Here is an 18,239-nt window from a genome sequence, read left to right as displayed (position 1 = left end):
CTGAGGTCACCACAGAGGTTTGGAAGGGTTAAAAGGAGGCATGCCAGTGGACAGGGAGGGAAGGGATGTTGAAACCCTACATCCACAAACCTCTCCATCTCCTGCCCCCAGGTTCTATAGAGCACCAATCTCTAAAGATTGAGATGTAAAGCTGCAATCCTAGCATACTTTCATGAGAGTAAGCTCCACTGAAATCAATGGGGTTTACTTCTTGAGTAGACACAATCAGATTGCACTGCTAGTTGTTTCAGGACTGCATTCCAAATAGTGAAGGGTTTTGCTTCGGTTTACAACATCAAGGAAACAATGAAGAGAATCATCTGAGGAGGAGGAGAAAACCAGGACTTCCATTTGTATGTACTGTATGTAGCCTTAGTTGTTATTGTTTTTTAAAAAATATTATTGTCTTTATTGTTGTGGGATTTTATTATTTTAAATGGTTGGACACCACCTTAGCAGATAAGGCAGTATATAAATGCTAATAAATAAATAAATAAATAGTATTTTTTGCCAGTCTCTGTTGCCCTTATCCAGAAGTGATAATATATGGCAGCATTCACCAACTTGGTGCCTTCCAAACGTGTCCTCCAACTTTGTGCTCTACAGCCTGGGTGGGGCTAATGGGAGTCCCAGGCCTTAGCTAGACCTAAGGTTTATCCCAGGATCATCCCGGGGTCATCCCTGCCTGCTCCCGGGATATCCTGTGTGTCATTTACATGAACAGGGATGACCCCGGGACGATCCCGGGATAAACCTTAGGTCTAGCTAAGGCTTCAGTCTCCAACACATCTGGAGAACACCAGACCAAGAAAGGCTGATGTACGGGCATAAGAAAGCTATTGTGGGAACACTCTCTGTTGCAAGATGTCTCTTCGTCCAAGGGCTGAATTTCAATTCAGCAATCCATCTATGGGTCCAAAGGCAAAGTGGTTATTGCCAAATAGAAAGTGGGCAGGACAAAAATGCCATTCTTAATTATTATAAGCCTATTCAGAATGTTAAGGACAAGGCTCTGGCTGGGTTCGGACGAAACGATAATCAATGGGGGGGGGCGGGGAAGGAGGCAACTGTCGGTTGAGTTAATTATTGTGTCGTGTGAGGGACACACAACACGCACACACAACAGACAGTACATTTTTTTAAATGCTCCATTGTTTATCCATTAAACAATCGACTAAAATGTTGTGTGGAGGGTTCTCCCCCTCGGTCGAGTGCACTATTCCATTGGCCTTAGAGTTCTCTGACAGGAGAGGCCAAAACCATCCTTGCTGCTCCTGTACAGCTGGCAGAAGTCGCAATGGTTGATGGGATGTGGCTGAGAGGACTGAGGGAGGAGGGAGGGAGGAGCACCAACAGCCCAGAAGGACACTGGGACTCTCAGCCATGCAATGGGGCAACATGTCGTGTGAGGAGTACAGGAAAATTAATGCACTGAGTGTGTTATTACCCCCTCTGTTGCCTAATATGTCATCTGAACTCAGCCTCTGTGTGTCTATTCAGAAGTAAGCAGGACTGAATCATTTAGCAGAACATTCAAACAGAGTCTGTTGTGCTGAGTGCCCCCACGCAGCTTTGACGGTACCATTTCCTCCATTTTCCTATTGGAGGGAAACTCCTCTATACCTCCCAAATTAGAATCAAAGCTAGGGGTGACGACCATTTGATGGTGGCTAGGCATGTTCGGATATGAGTTTACATCAGCCCTGGATCTCTGGATAGGGCCAAATAAGGAGAAGCAATTTTATATCAATGCATATCAATTAGCCTATGCAAACTGAATGCAAATCTAGCTCCTCATTAGTTCTCTCTTTTTTATGATGCATTTCCTCCTCCTCCTCCTCTCTGAACTATTAAGAGTTTGCACAGAGCACCCTCTGGAAAATTTCAATGTGCACATCACACTTTTGCCCCCAAGCCCAGTCAAGGGGTCAAGTTGCCCAGGACCCTGAAAGAAATGGAACAGCCCCTGCTGATCCTCAGAAGTAACTCACAACAATGCCATTGGGACTTTCTCTTAACTGTGACGAGAACATGGTGTGCAGCTTTAGATTTTCACACACTGCATTGAAAAGTAGTCTCTTTCCAATCTATTTTCAAATGTTCCTGCCTTCTTTCTTTAAGCTTGAAAGCGATAACCCAGAACAACTCACCCCTGCCTTAAAATGCCCAGCATGTTGTTGAGATGCTTATTTAGGATGTCCACTTGAGACCTCTCATGCTATTCTGCTTCCAATTTTAGTTCTAGACAAAACCAGTTCATTCCTTGGATATGCCTACTTTTCAAATTCCAAAGCCAATTTTTTAGATACGACATTGCAAATACCATCTCCAGGAACTTCAAGGGAGTATAGTAAACTAACATTTGGCAGGCTGGATCCGAAAAAAGTGCAACATGTCCCAATAAGGTTTGTTTCTCAAATGTTACTGTGGGGAATCTTTTGTGTATAGTTCTGTATTCTAGCTGGAAACATATGATGTCATTTTGTTGGCAAACCCCAGCTGCTAGCAGTGATTGGCCTTTCTTTTGGCAAAATCCCCTGTGTAAAATCAATCACATCTTGGAGATCAGGACACATGCAGATCTCATTAAGAGAAAATCCATGTATAGTCTACAGCTGTACACAGCAGTATTCTCTCATGTGGTTTTAGATTAGCAATATGCAGATGGTTGCATATGCTCTACTCATGTGAAGTGAAGACTTCTTCATGTATATAATGGTCATAGTATCCACCCAGAGCACTGTCACTATATGGCTTCTCTGTAAATGAGAAAGATGTTGTCAGGGTTCCTTCTCTGACCTAGACACCCTGAGCAACTCTTAAAGGATCTCTGCCTCCTTAAGAGTTCCACCTTCCTTCTTTTTACCTTCCCCTTCCCAATAACGTGAGATTTAGGCTACAGATGTGGGGGTGAGTGACACTCCAGACACTTTAGGTTAAACACAACAGTTTAAAGTAAAACAAGCAACTTACAATGAAAGGTTTTTAGTAAATAGAGCTTAGTGATACAAAGATATTAACAGAAAATAACAGTTGCAAAAACACAAGTTCCTTTACCCTAAGCTGCACCTAGTTTTCTTCAAGGTGCATCTTTCTGCTCCTTCCTTATGCTCTGATCATCCCTGGCTCTTGTCTGGCTGATTCTCTCACTCTTCTATACCTTCTTTCCCCCAAACAGAAAGTAATTGGAGAAATGAAACCAGGGAATGAATCTTAACTACTCTCAGGGATATCTCCTCCCAACAGAAAAATTTCAGGCCTCTAAGCCTGACTTTATTACCTTCCCTCTGTAGACCTTAAACTTTCACAGATGTACATTCTACATTGTTAATACTGACTATCTTTCTTCAGAGTACTACTCTTTCATGTTAAAATGATCAGGCTTCAGGGTTTTTTCAATAGCGATGGAAAGGTTGGCACAGAACCTTGGAACATCATCCACATGTTGTGGCATTGATTTAATTGACTGATATAATGCAGCAGTGCAAAACCTCAGGCCCTAATCCAGCCCTCCAGGGGACCCAGTCTGGCCCTACAGGATTGCCAAGAAGGCCATGCCCCCTTCCCCTGGTGCCACCCACCTTCCCCCTAACCACCAATTGTTTGTGGCTTATTTATTTATTTTATTTATTTATTTATTTATTACATTTTTATACCGCCCAATAGCCGAAGCTCTCTGGGCGGTTCACAAAAATTAAAATCATCATAAAACAACCAACAAGTTAAAAATACAAATACAAAATACAATATAAAAAGCACAACCAGGATAAAACCACGCAGCAAAATTGATATAAGGTTAAAATACAGAGTTAAAACAGTAAAATTTAAAATTAAGTTAAAATTAAGTGTTAAAATACTGAGAAAATAAAAAGGTCTTCAGCTGGCGACGAAAGGAGTACAGTGTAGGCGCCAGGCGGACCTCTCTGGGGAGCTCGTTCCACAACCGGGGTGCCACAGCGGAGAAAGCCCTCCTCCTAGTAGCCACCTGCCTCACTTCCTTTGGCAGGGGCTCACGGAGAAGGGCCCCTGTAGATGATCTTAAGGCTTTCTGGCTTTAGTGCAATTTCTCTCTCTCCATTCTAAAAGATTAGAATGCCTCTCCTAAGGCTTAGTTACTGGCCCTAGGAGCTTTAAAATAAAATATGCTGGTATATGGGGCATTTTCTGGTCCCATCGATTTTGCCTTTGGTCCACCAATGGAATGTGCTCCCCCAAGGATTTTGGCCCTTGGGCTGGAAGCGGCCATTAATGCACATGGTGTTGTATTGATGTATTTTTGTTGTATTTGATTTTATATATGACTTGTAACTGGCTAAAACCCATTCAGGGTTGCCATAATAATAAATGAAATGGTGCTGTACAGAGTACAAGAGGACAAGTCCCTGTCCTAATAAGCTCACAGTCCAAAATTGGACACAGGGGAAACAAGAGAGGTAGGGTAGGCAAGTGGAGGTGGGGGTAGTTAGGGAAAGAATATGCAGCTGTTTCAATTACACATCGTGGTGCTTGGTGGTCATGGAAGCTGAGGGACTGAACTAAAGGTATCATGGGAAATGGATTCTGAGTAGGGATTTGAAGAAAAAAGAGACGGCATCACACAAGTGTTTTGAGAAACAGTTCCAAATATTCTATTCTATTCTACCTTTAAGGCAGCCTAACCCAACATGGTGCCCTCCAAGGTAGGATCTACACTACTGCTTTATAATGGTTTATAATGGTTTTGACAACTGTTCGGGCCTAGGACACATTCCATACACCATTTTCAAACTATTTTCAAAGTGTTATATCCTGTCTGGTGTAGATCTGAATGGATTACAAGTCCCACTACGCCGATCCAGAATGCATGTATTATGCCTAAGTTTATCATTTGGGAAGGCAGCAATAGATATCAAATGCATAAAAATAGTAGAGATCCAATTCATCATCGGGCAGCAATATATTTAGGGTCAGCCCTGCTGAAATCCCATACCCACTTCTCTGAGAGTAAGGCTTATTGAACTCATCGGGGCTTGCTTCTGAGTAGACATGTATAAGATTGTGCATAAGGAAAGAACTGCTATAAGATCTATATAATACAAAATTGCATTATCCCAGTCTTTATTCAATTCACAATGCTATATATAATATATTACTTTCCCCTTTTATGCAAGGACCGGAGAGGTGGGGGAGATGAGCTGCTACTTAAACTGTTCTGCAACTGAAATACATTCAGATGTCTCAATAACTTTCGGCACTACCAATTAACTTTTATTATCATTGAGAGAGATGAATTTCATATTGTGGCTGTAATGCTTTGCTTTTAATATACCTCTAAATTATATTCAAGCTATTATATATGTGTGGCAGCAGAGCAATCTCTAAATCTCAGTAGATGAAATGGATTAATGGAAAGCCTAGATATGAAGTTGTCTCCTTCACCTGTTGAGAATGTTCCCCATGGAGACTCTCTAAAGGGAAAACCCAAATATTATTTTACACGGGCTCATAAAAATGTTCTCTTTTGTACATTCATGGGTGGGGTAGGGAATTACTCTTGAGGAAATGTTCTTATGCTGTTCCCCACAGAGGAAGATAATTTGTGAAGGGGGCGGAAGGATAGCTTGCCATGTCTCAAGAGTGCAGGAAGAAAGGCCCTGCTTAGAAAAACAGAGACAGAGAAAAGCAAAATAAATAGGTGGGTAATGTATTCAACATTCTCATTTATAGTTGTTGTTAATGTTGTTGTTTTTGCTCAAACAAGGAATTTTATAATATTTAACTGGATTAAACATAATACTCTCTTTTCCCAGAATGATTGCTAGGGCATGAAAATATCTACAAGAACTGCACAAAATGAGTGAAAGGTTAGCAAAAAAAGGGGAGGGAGGGAAGTGGAACACCAGCTCTGCTTTCTTTTCTCTTTTCTTGCTTGCACTTTTCTTTTGAGGTTCAACTCTGCCCATTCCATTAACACCTCATTACTTCCATCTTTCTCCTCTATTCTTTTATGTCCATGTCCTACTTCCAGTTCTTATTCTCCTTGGGGCTCTTTCGCACACTATGTTTTAAAGTTATACTCATGTTTTGTGTCCACAGCAGAAAACATAATGTGTATATACAACAAATCCACATTTTAAATTGTACCCACCTTATAAACCCCGTGGACTTGCATGAACATTGTAAATGGGATGGCAAATGTGTATAGACTTATGGAGACATTCAGTGAATGAGTGGCAAAGGGGGAAATTGGGGTTGTACCTGCTGTGCCCATGTATGACCTCCATATAGTGACCATATGGGAAGGAAGACAGGGCTCCTGTATCTTTAACAGTTGTATAGAAAAGGGAATTTCAGCAGCCGTCATTTGTATGCCAGCAGCACCTGGTGAAATTCCCTCTTCATCACAACAGTTAAAGCTGCAGGAGCCCTGCCCTCTTGACCAGATACAAATGGGAGCAGGGGTCCTGCAGCTTTAACTGTTGTGATGAAGAGGGAATTTTACCAGGTGCTGCATGCATATAAATGATACCTGCTGAAATTCTCTTTTCTATACAACTGTTAAAGACAGGAAGGCCAGATGGGGCAGAAGGCGTGCTAGAGGCAGACGACGTCATGTGAGGGACCTGAGCAAAATCCATGAGTGCCCAGTAATGAGCGTGTAATAAAACACTTGATGGATGGAGCTTTTAGAGACAACAGGACTGGTGGTTTTTGGTCTGATTCACAATGCGTATGGACATTTTATATTCAGAGGAATATACCAACCTCAAGTTGAATATCTAGGTGCACCCTAATTCTGTCTGTTATGTCTGAACTTTGGCAGGGAAGATCAGAAACTAACTGCTTGAAAGGCTGTGGGGAACGACAAGTAATCTTTTGGTCACCTCTCTCTAGGTCCCACTCACAGTTCATGGACTTTAATCATGCCACTCTACCTCTGGCTTTCCCTTGAGACCACTGGGAACTAGAACCATCCAGGGCACGTATTCCCTGAACGGGTACCAAGAGATCCCCCATCCCTTGATCATCTCAATAGGCATTTCAAGAAGCACAGTCTTCCTTAGCAGGGCCAACAGATGTTCACTTGTGTGGCAGAATAGTCTGAAACCAGATATGCTAGCTTTCTGAAACTTCAGGAAATTGAAATATTCTGAAACACTTGTTTAAACAAAGTTTGCAACAGCTGTGGCACAAGAGGTTTTACTATTCCAAACTCTGTCTTATGCATATAGCCACCCAGAACTCCAGAAGGCCATTATAGCCTATGATGAAAGGGGAAGAAATATGAAGTATGATCAACTGGGCAGAAGATCTGGACACACAAGCAACTGATATGTAGCTAGACAATTTCCATTTATCATTTAATGTGGTCAGAAAATACAACTGACAATTTATAGTGGCAGGAAATATTTGCCATGAAAATCTAGAAAAGAACCACAAAATACTTGTGTTTTATTGGGTACATAAAATATGCACACCATAGAATTGATTACTTCAAGGTTTGGTCAATGGATCAAGCAGTAAAGATAGGTCAATGGATCAAGCAGTAAACCCTGCACTCCTGTGCAGGGACTACAATGCAAGTGTGTTGTGATCTGTTGACAATCAAGGCTTGGTTATTTATCATTAGTAATATTTATATAGCACCATCACTGCCAGTCAGTGTCAACAATACTAGCTAGATAGATCAAGGCTCTGATTCAGTGTAAGGCAGTTTCCTATGTCCCTATGTACATGGCACTTTACAGGTAACTGAAGCACACTTACAAAAGGATAGTTCACAGCCCAAAGGAGCTTACAATCTAATTGCATGCTGGTGCAAAGCTTTCATTCTCAAGACACGCCATTTCAAAGTTGTAATTCTCTGCACTAGGTTTTGTTGGTTCTTCTTTCTAAAAAAGAAGAAGAAATGGTTAATGATGACAGCCAAAATGGTCTGTGTAGTGACAAATGGTGAAGGCCTAGAGACATGAGACCCTGGCTCCAACTCCCCGTCTTCAGAGGATGTCCCTATGGACTCAGAGGAGGTATCTGAGTGGAAGAGGGAATCAGCCTGCCCACACTTTAAGATCAGGAAGCGAGGCCCTGCTCATTTGCCAACCCCATGAGAGCAGTTAGGTGGGTTATCACAAGTTGCCATCGTTGGTCCATTATGCTCCATCATGGCAGGCTTTTAAATAGGCCTTGAAAACATATCATTTTACTTTGGCCTTCTCTTGTCATGATTGCTGTTATTGCTGTTTTTATTATTGGCCTTTTATTGTTGTTTTACTGTGTTTATGTCCTTAACATTTTTAATATTTTTGCTGTTTTTATGTATTTTATTGTTGTAGGCCTCCTTGGGAGGGCTTCTATTCTGAAAGGTGGCCAAAAAGTATTTTAAATAAATATTTGCTTTCTAAACTGGCCTGGGACATCCCCATTGCACCAACATTGCAGTGCAAGAGAAGGCCGTTTTGCCAGCACTTCACTGGCCTGAGGAGGTTGCTTTGTCATCCTGTGACTCCATCCCAGAAGCTCTGGCAGAATCAGGGTCTTTCTCACACCATTGGAGTCAGTGGCCGTTGAAGCAGGGTAGTCCCCTATAAGCAAAGAGGATTCTCTTACTGGAGCCAGCTGGCTGGAGGTGCAGATATTTAAGATGACCAAGGGATCTACACTAGTCAAGTTAGAATGTGACTTACCATTTTAAAGTGTGTGTTTGGTAGTATTTCGCCACATGATGTTCCGTTTGTGATGTTTTATTGTTGTCTATTCTCCGGTTTTTATTTTGAACTTCTCTGAAATAAGTCATTCTTTTTGGTATGATGTGTCCGATTTCATCTTATTAAATGGGTTTCCTGTAGTTCTTAATTAGCCAATCGTATTCCTGGGGGGCATGTTTATGTAATTTCCGTGCCCAAAGTTGGAGCCGTTTTTTTCTTTCAAGCCTCTTTTTTGTAGCCACTTTTAGTTTCACTTTGGGGAGGCTGCTTGCTGGATCGTTTGTAAGTAGAGGATTCTCGTAGAGAAGAGGAAGTGGGAGGGGAAATTGGCAGACAGGGAAAAAGAACAAATGGATTTCTTTTCTTAGTGTGGCCAAAAGGAATGCATTCCCATGGAAAGAGAAAAGTAAGTAAACATTTTAAAAACTGCTACATTTTAAATCATTCAAAAACAAAACGTTCAATGACTGTAAAAACAACGTTCCATATACTAGTACAGATCCCCTCTCAGACTTGGGTTGCTGGTTGCTGAAGCAACATTTGCACCTTGTGCTTATGTGATTGCTGTCCAGATGCTATATGAAGACTTGCCTTGCCTTGGTCTCGGCCCAGCTTTGGCTTGCCTTGCCTGCTTTCTGGAATCTGAACATTTGCCTTGATTTTGGGCCGGAACCCCCATACTGCTGAGGCTATTTGTTGGTACAAAACAGCGAGTTGTACAATCTTGATTCATGTCCTTTCTCTTCCAATGGCTCATTATATAGACTTGGCCAAATCATTATCATCCATCTTCAGTTCCCTATACAATGGGACTAATTGGAGTCCACCTCGCAGGGCTGTAATGGGGCAAACACAATGGAGATTGTAAATGACAAATTAAAAATGCCCAAGGCATGATTAGTAGTTGTAATTATTGAAATGGAAGACATCTGCCATGGTTTTGGTATAAGCTCCGAAACAGTTATGATGAAAGTAATGGCCAGAATAATAATGCTCTGCTGTTCTTTGTGGCATGTTCATTTGATAGATAACACCATCATGTTGATGAACGCAGTGAAACCATCAGTGTCAGTAGTAAAGGTGATATTGTATCCCCTTAGATCAAGTGTGATGGATTGAATCTGGAAAAACCTATAATGGTGCTGTAATAGGATTCATAGGAAGCCTCTGCCCGGCATTGTTTTCTGATTATGGTACTGATTTTCTCATGCATCATTGTACTGGATACTGAGCTGATATTTTAGGAGGATCTGATTATTTTTTCAAACTCTTATAAGTGAACTTCTGATCTAGAGGGAGCAATCCATATATGGAAACAGGTTTGTACTCACAGATGTGCCCTGCACGTCTACAAAATCTCTGCATCCACATCAGATCAGCAGCATTGAGATTTCTGGGTGAAGGCCCATACAGCCCCAGTTACCTGTTGGGTGAAGCAACTGGGATACTCTTTGGCAACTTCAACACTCTCCATATTCTGTCATTGGCATCAATCAGGACCAGATGACATTCAGCTAGATCAGTGTTCCCCAACCTGGTGCCTTCCAGATTTGTTGGGCTACAACTCCCAATGGCCATGCTCCCTGGGAATGATGGGGGTTGCAGTCCAAAACATCTAGAGGACACCAAGTTGGGGAAAGCTGATCTAGAATATTGCATTTTTCTAGTCTTCACCCATTCCCCAGAAGTTCATTGTGAAGCTGTTTTTTGTTTTGGTTTTAAGTTCAGCTTCAATTCCACCCCAGTCCTTTCAGGTGTGAATCAGAGGCACCATTTTCACCTGCTTTAGAAGAGCATTTACTCATATGGTAGGGTGACCATATGGAAAGGACCATATATATCTTTAACAGTTGCATAGAAAAGTGAATTTCAGCAGGTGTCATTTGTATGCAGTGCAGCACCTGGTGAAATGCCCTCTTTATCACAACAGTTAAAGCTGCAGGAGCCTTGCCCTCTTTTGTATCTGGTCACAGAGGGCAGGGCTCCTGCAGCTTTAACTGTTGTGATAAAGTGGGCATTTCACCAGGTGCTGCATTGCATACAAATGACACCTGCTGAAAATCCCTTTTCTATGCAGCTGTTAAAGATAAAGATATGGTCACCCTATTAAATGGTTCATGAAGCCACCACCTCCCTGTTTTACTTTCCTTGCAACAGCTAGGATTTTAAAGGCAATTATACCACACAGACCTATATAAAGACTAGTTTTTTTCAGTTTTCAATATGCTCAGATGTACCCATGCATATGTGCAAGTATTTTTGAACTTTATTGTGATCCCATGCTACAGCTTCCCTTCCCTAAGAGGTATAGGTATGGTTAGCCCCAGCAACAGCTGAGGGACTGTGTGGAGGTACTGGGAGTATTGAATCTCCTGGGACATTTGTGAGGAGCAGAAGATTCAAGAGCAACTATGCACTAGTCAATGCAATGTGGATGATTTCAATAATATTTCAAAGGAAAGGGCAAGCCAGGTTCACTAAAGGATGCTGGTAGAGTGCCTCTTCAAAGTTTATGGTGCAATTTAGGATGGGTTCTGTTCAACTACAAACAAAATCGGAGAACATGGCTACCTGCTCATATTAGAAGCAACTTAACAGCGTACCTAAAAATGCAAAGCCACAAGCCTTGCATTCAAATGTGTGTCTTGCCCGTTGGTCGCCATTCGGGAAGCCACTTGGTTCCAAGAAGAACTAACTACATGCTTCACATGATCACAGGTACAAGGCGAATGATGCACACAAGTTTCTGTTCTTCTTAGATTGTGTGTCTGCATTTTTAAACATTCACCTGCTCCATTCACCAGATGGAAATAGAGAAATCTGAGGCAAGTGAGAAGAAAAAGCCAGAGACATTTTTAGATAAAGGCTTTGCTGCCATGTCACAGTAGCAGTATGCTTGGTAGACTTCCAACTTTACTAGCACCACATCCTACCAGTGTTTAGTAATCCATTCAAATGCAGTATCACTGATATTGTTGCTTCCCCCCTCCTTTCTCCAAGTATAGTGAGAAACTCCTGGGGTGCAGCACTCACCTTGGTTCAGTTTCCTTTGGAAAGGGCATCACTGGAAGGTTATGGCATTTGCTAATATTTGAGTTTACCTTAAAAATATATGGGTTGAGCTTAACATGCCAACAGACAGCCAAATCCACTGATCAGTATCAGAAAGACTTCAGCCTGCGTTGAACTCAGTGGGATTTATTTGCAAGTAAGCATGCTTAGGATTGCACTATAAGTGTACCACAACTATTGTATCAGCTTCCTTACTAAAAACCTCTTTGCCACAGAATGCAGATGGCTGGTAGAATGGCTTGTACCATTTCAGGATGCAGGAATGGCTGCCATTTATAATCCTCCCATAAAAATACAAAAAACAAACAACAACCCCACCCGCCCCACACACAAAGGAGGTTGTGGGGGAAGTACAGCAGGGAGAAACATTCTAGTTGGTATCCCATCCCTTCATATCATTGATTAGGGTGACCATATGAAAAGGAGGACAGGGCTCCTGTATCTTTAACAGTTGCATAGAAAAGGGAATTTCAGCAGGTGTCCTTTGTATATATGGGGATCCTGATGAAATTCTGTCTTCATCACAACAGTTAAAGCTGCAGGAGCTATACTAGAATGACCAGATTTAAAAGAGGGCAGGGCACCTGCAGCTTTAACTGTTGTGATGAAGAGGAATTTCCCCCAGGTTCTCCATATATACAAATGATAAAATCTGCTGAAATTCTCTTTTCAATACAACTGTTAAAGATACAGGAGCCCTGTCCTCCTTTTCATATGGTCACCCTAAATGTGGTACAGCCCTTCTCTTGCCTCAGGCTTCTCTAGTCATCCTATTCCCTCCTCATGTTACTCCATGTGTCAACCAGGCCTTAGTACAGCAGCTTAGGGCAGATTCCTTTCTACTACTGCCACTCCGTTTCCTACACTAACCTGAATCTCCAGGGCAGCAAAAGCAAGCAAACAAACAAGCAAACAAGAATCATGACCACAAAACCAATAAGTTGATTGCCTGTTTGGAAAGGAATTATGCACCTCAGGAAACACAGCTGCCTTTCTTCCCCCTTTTCAAACAAACACGTACTGTAAACAACAGGTACCCTTGGCCTAAGGGCATTTGTGAGTCAGAGGAGTAGGTTGCCTCCAAAACAGAACATGGAATGTGGAGAGGAGAGAACACAGAGAGGTTTCAACGCAGCAAGATTTTTTTTTTAGCTATACTCACTGAGGCAAAGCAGTTGTGCTCCAACCCTCACAGAAATGGTCACCTGTATGGAACATAACAAAGGCCTATACTTTGTTGCCAGGTTACCAGAAAAAGCGGGCAGGAGAAATCCATTTACCACAAAATGGGTCTTATAAAACTGCTGTTCTGCAGCTGTTTAAAACCTCTGCAGCTGCTATTTTGACATACTGACAGTAGTTCTCTCTGAAGCTGCTGTAAGTCTCTTTTCCCTGATGCAACTGGGTATTATTAAAAGAATTTAATGTGAACAGTGCAGCCCCAGGACCTTTTTTTTCTTAGACATGCACAGGCAATACAAAGCAAAGGGTGTCTCTGGGCATGGGCAGAGTGCCTTCCTTCACAGTTAGATCTGGGAATCTTGGGTTACGGTGCAGGATTTCCAGATCAAAGGGAATAGGCAGGCCTGATTCCCCACCTCTTTCCTGCTATTAAGAACTCTGTTGTACATAGCTCATATGTATACTTCCCATGCCACTGGCATGCGACTACCAGTAGCAAGGGTGACCATGTGAAAAGGAGGGCAGTTGAATTGAAAAGGGAATTTCAGCAGGTGTCATTTGTATACATGCAGAATCTGGTGAAATTCCCTTTTCTTCACAACAGTTAAAGCTGCAGGAGCCCTGCTCTCCTGACCAGATTCAAAAGAGGGCAAGGCTCCTGCAGCTTTAATTGTTGTGAATAAATGGGAATTTCACCAGATGCTGCATGGATTCAAATGGCACCTGATGAAATTCTCTTTTCTATACAACTGTTAAAGATACAGGAGCCCTGTCCTCCTTTTCATAGGGTCACCCTACCTGTAGCCCTTTGACAATGATGCAGGAAGTAACTAGAGAATTGGAGTAATCCATTCCGGGGTGGGAAGACTTTGCAACTGTTTTCACCAGAGCCCTGAGCCCCACCAGCTGGAGACAGGTACAAAATAGTGTCTCAGATAGGGGAGGGGGGTTCATAGAATTACAGAATAAGCACATGCTCAGCCCAGGACTTTGTTTTCAGAACTGGAGCTCACGCAACAATCATTTTGCACACACACAGATTCCTATTTCCCCCAAGCTTTTTTTTATCTAAGGAGCCTAATGTGTCTGTGGGGTGGGTGGGGAAACTATTGTGTCATCTCTATTATTCAACCACTGGCTGTTCAAACCCCTTCCTGACTTACTGCAAATTACACAGAAATCTAGCAGTAGATAACAATCTGCCTTCTGTCCACCCATGCCCCTTCAGCATGATGTGGGACCTACTGCTCCATCGTGAAATCCCACAGCACTGGAGCATGTATGTGAATATTAGAGTAGGGCGGCCATATGAAAAGGAGAACAGGGCTCCTGTACCTTTAATAGTTGCATAGAAAAGGGAATTTCAACAGGTGTCATTTGTATATATGGAGAACCTGGTGAAATTCCCTCTTCATCACAACAGTTAAAGATACAGGAGCCCTGTCCTCCTTTTCATATGCTCACCCTATATTAGAGCAGCTTGGATAGAGCATATTGTATGTGTCTTTCTCACCTGATTAGTACCACAAGGGAACACAAGTTGCCAATTGGCTGGAAAGACCATGCATCTTATTTATTTACTTATGGTTGGTTGGTTGGTTGGTTATTTAAATATATTTCTCTCACCTTTCCTCCAAGAAGCTGGATGCATTCATAGTCCTTCCCCCACCCCACACACATTTTATTTTCATAATGCTCCTGTGAGGTAGGTTAGACTGAGAAAGAGTGACTGGGTCAAGGTCACCTGCTGAGCATAATGGCTTAGTGGGGATTTGAACCTGGGTATCCTGAGTTCTAGAGTAAAATTCTAACCACTTCACCACATTGGCTCTCAAATATTCCTTAGGAGTAAGGGATTACACCAGGGGGAAGTGACAAGGTGTGCATGTACGAAGAAGGTCATGTGAAGCCTGACTATGGGGGAAGAGATTTTCTTTGATAGCTCCAATGGGTTTGGCCTACGTGATAAGAAGTATACATAAACTATCCTTCTTGGGTACTTAGGGTTCGCTACAGAAATACAATTCTTCAGGGTGGGAAGACGCAGAGCAGACATGTGTAGAATTGGCTGTTGTTTTCGCCTGGGTTCATAGACTTTTACTTTAGGAAATGGATGCAATTATTCCAGCACAATCCTCTACCATATCAAAGGAATCATCACCAATTTTAAAATCATTTCACTGGCTGCCAATTAGTTTCCGGGCAAAGTATAAAGTGTTGGTTATTACCTTTAAAGCCCTACATAGTTTGGGTCCAGGTTACCTGCAGGATTGCTTTCTCCCATACAATCCACCCCGCACACTCAGGTACTTCAGTCAGTGAAAACTAGGCTGACAACCATTACCCAGAGGACCTTCTCTTCTGCCGTTCCCAGACTGTGGACTGGCTTGCAGAGAGAGATCCGCCAACTCAACTGTCTTACTGAATTTAAAAAAAGCTATAAAGACTGATCTCTTCCGGCAGGCCTACCCAGTCGAATTTTAAAATGTCTGGCTATTATTTTAATAATGTTGTATTTTTTATATGTTTTAATCAGTTTTATTTATTTTATAGTATTTTTATATTTGATGTTGTTCCCCGCCTCGATCCAGAGGGAGAGGCGGGTAAGAAATCCTCCTCCTCCCTCATGCTGAAATTGAAGAGTCCTTTGAAGCTTGGTACAACCATACTGAAAACAAAAGGTGAAGTAAGTACAATGGCCAGGTGGTGACCCTACAGCTGGGATGTTGAAACTATATTGCACCATGTTCAGGATAATGCCAGTAAACACAGAGAAAGTGGTGATGCCAAAAAGTGTTTCTAGCTGAACAGCACCAAAGAAGAACATGGAGTCTTTCCTGACTTGAAAGCCTTCAAGCCTTCAAAGGGAGACTACTAAAGATGCCAGTACTGCACTGTATGGCAGAATATATCCGAATGGGGGACAAGAAGAACATCTACACTATAGATTGTAAGCCTATGTGGCAGAGTCTTGCTATTTACTGTTTTAATCTGTACAGCACCATGTACATTGATGGTGCTATATAAATAAATAAATAAATAATAAATAATAATAATAATAATAATAATAATAATAATAATAATAATAATAATAATAACCAACTCCAGCTGTGGCATGTTGCATATGCACTAAGAGATCAGGAGCTACAATACTTTGCTGGGAGCCCTCTATAAGAATGAAATGGATTACAGCAATTCTCCCAAGAGTTTCCCATCTTCTGTCTTTGTCCTGAAGCCTTAATGAAAGGAAACTATGTGATAAATTGCCAGGTGACTTTGCAGAGCGCCACATCATGGCAAACACCATGGAAGATTTTGTTGGGGGACAGGAAGACTGGGCCCACTGGGTGTTCCACCAATCATGCTCTTCATGATTTTAATTTTTGTGAACTGCCTAGAGAGCTTTGGCTATTGGGTGGTATAAAAATGTAATCAATCAATCAATAAATAAATTACAAAAAAGGTGTGGGAAGACCTACGATACAGCAGGGGATAGATCACAGGAAGCACATCTTCACCCACAACAGGAGGTTTTTCCACTCCAAGAACTATCCCAAACTCTCCTTCAAGTTAGTCCTGAACCACTTGTCTGACCTCACTCAGGAGGAGATGGCCATCATGAGGGCCATCAAGAGCATAGTGTCCGACAAGGCATGCCTTTCCCTGAGAAGATGTACGTGGGCTTTATCCTGCCAGAGAGCTTGGATTGGTGATTCTATGTTGCAGTGACTCCAGTCAAGCATCAGGCTATGCAGTTCCTGCTGGAGATTTTCTAGCACCAGAGCCCTAGAAGGTTCTTTTCCTCAAGACTGGGCAGCTCATCCTGCTGTTTCAACATATCTGCAATGACTGCTCTTGGGGCTTTGGGAACAATGCCTGTGATGGTGGCAAGGAGCGGCAAGGGTTCCTGAAACATGGTAGCATTGCCAGCATGGAATCCTATGGGCCCTACAAAGGCCAGAATGACGACTGTCCTAGCAATGAGACTCAGCTTGTGGGCAAAATCTTGGATTATGTGAACATTTTCCCTGGGAATGTTACATCCCTGAAGTCAGCCATCTATAAGCATGTCCCTGAGTTGGTCAGCACTGATACATCCCACAGAACATTCTCTTTCTATTCCAACAGTATTTACTATGAGCTGAAATGCAAAATCAAGAGGAGTAAGCGGGATCATATGTTTCTGGCTGCTGACTACAGTGTCTTCCAAGGAAAACTGTATTGGCTTGTCAAGAACTCCTGGTCCAGCTATTGGAGAAATTCTGACCACGTGAAAGACAACAACTGTGGAGTAGCTACTGATGCACCATCTCAATTATGTCATCACTGGACCAGACCATGGCAAGCTCCTTCAGGTAAACTCAAAAAGACAATCCAGTCCCAATTCACCACCACCATCCACAAACATACACACGGAAATTAGGATTCCTCCCACCCCTTCTAACTGCCAAACATCTCTATCGTATTTGTTCTTGTACTGCAATTTTAGTCACAGAACTATGAATTATTTGCAGGGAATTGTTTGCTTTTAATTGATTTTTTTATTGTTTTAAGTTGTGTTTATACTTGTTTAGCTATCTCGTAAGCCACTTTTTGAAGGCTTCTTTTTGTCTTGAACAGTGGGTTGTAAATACCTAAATAAATACCTAAATAAAATACAATGCAAGAGAAATGGTTTCCTATTTTTTTGTCTGTTACACATACTTGTGTAATACACTGAAAAGAGACGTTAGGCCCACTTGTGTGCCTCCCTGCTTGCCACATTCCCTCCTGTGTAGCCTGCCCAGCGTGCGGTTTTCAATTTGTAATTATTCTTGTTAATTTTTTGTTTGCTATTCCCTTGCCAGGCCTCCCTCGTTCATGTTTGTCTCATTTTAACTTGGCAAAGGCACGATTCACCACAAATATTAAAATTCCTGTGTACATGCTGTTCACAATTGCTGCTGGCTTCAATCACACTGTAAGAGACAGAAAGGAAGATTAAATGAAATCAGACAGACAGGGACAGACTGTTCGAAAACCGCAGCTTCGGTTCACTAATATTTTGCAGCACAAGTTGCTGTAACCTCCCAAGAAGCCATGATTTGAACACTTGTACTTCTTGTACTTGTCTTCCAGTTTCTGAAATAGTTTGGCTGTGAGAGTTTTCTCATTTGCATGGCGGCTCCACTTCCCCCACCCCAAAGAAAGAGCTTTCCGAGATCCAAACTAGAAGAAATAGTGACAGGCCCATGTGTTTAAATGTTCACCCATCACATACAAAGCAGGCAGTGGTTCCACTCTTGAATACACAAAGAGTGT

General features: G+C 42.1%; 1 pseudogene; it reads left to right on the top strand.

Moving 5' to 3' along the window:
- The window catches only part of LOC134400436 (cathepsin K-like), a 72,737-nt pseudogene extending 54,815 nt beyond the window's left edge, over positions 1–17,922 (top strand).
- Positions 17,923–18,239: the final 317 nt, after the last annotated feature.

This window comes from Elgaria multicarinata, chromosome 6, assembly GCF_023053635.1.
Source record: "Elgaria multicarinata webbii isolate HBS135686 ecotype San Diego chromosome 6, rElgMul1.1.pri, whole genome shotgun sequence".
In the NCBI taxonomy this organism is placed as follows: domain Eukaryota; kingdom Metazoa; phylum Chordata; class Lepidosauria; order Squamata; family Anguidae; genus Elgaria; species Elgaria multicarinata.
This window is presented reverse-complemented; position numbering and strand designations above follow the sequence as displayed.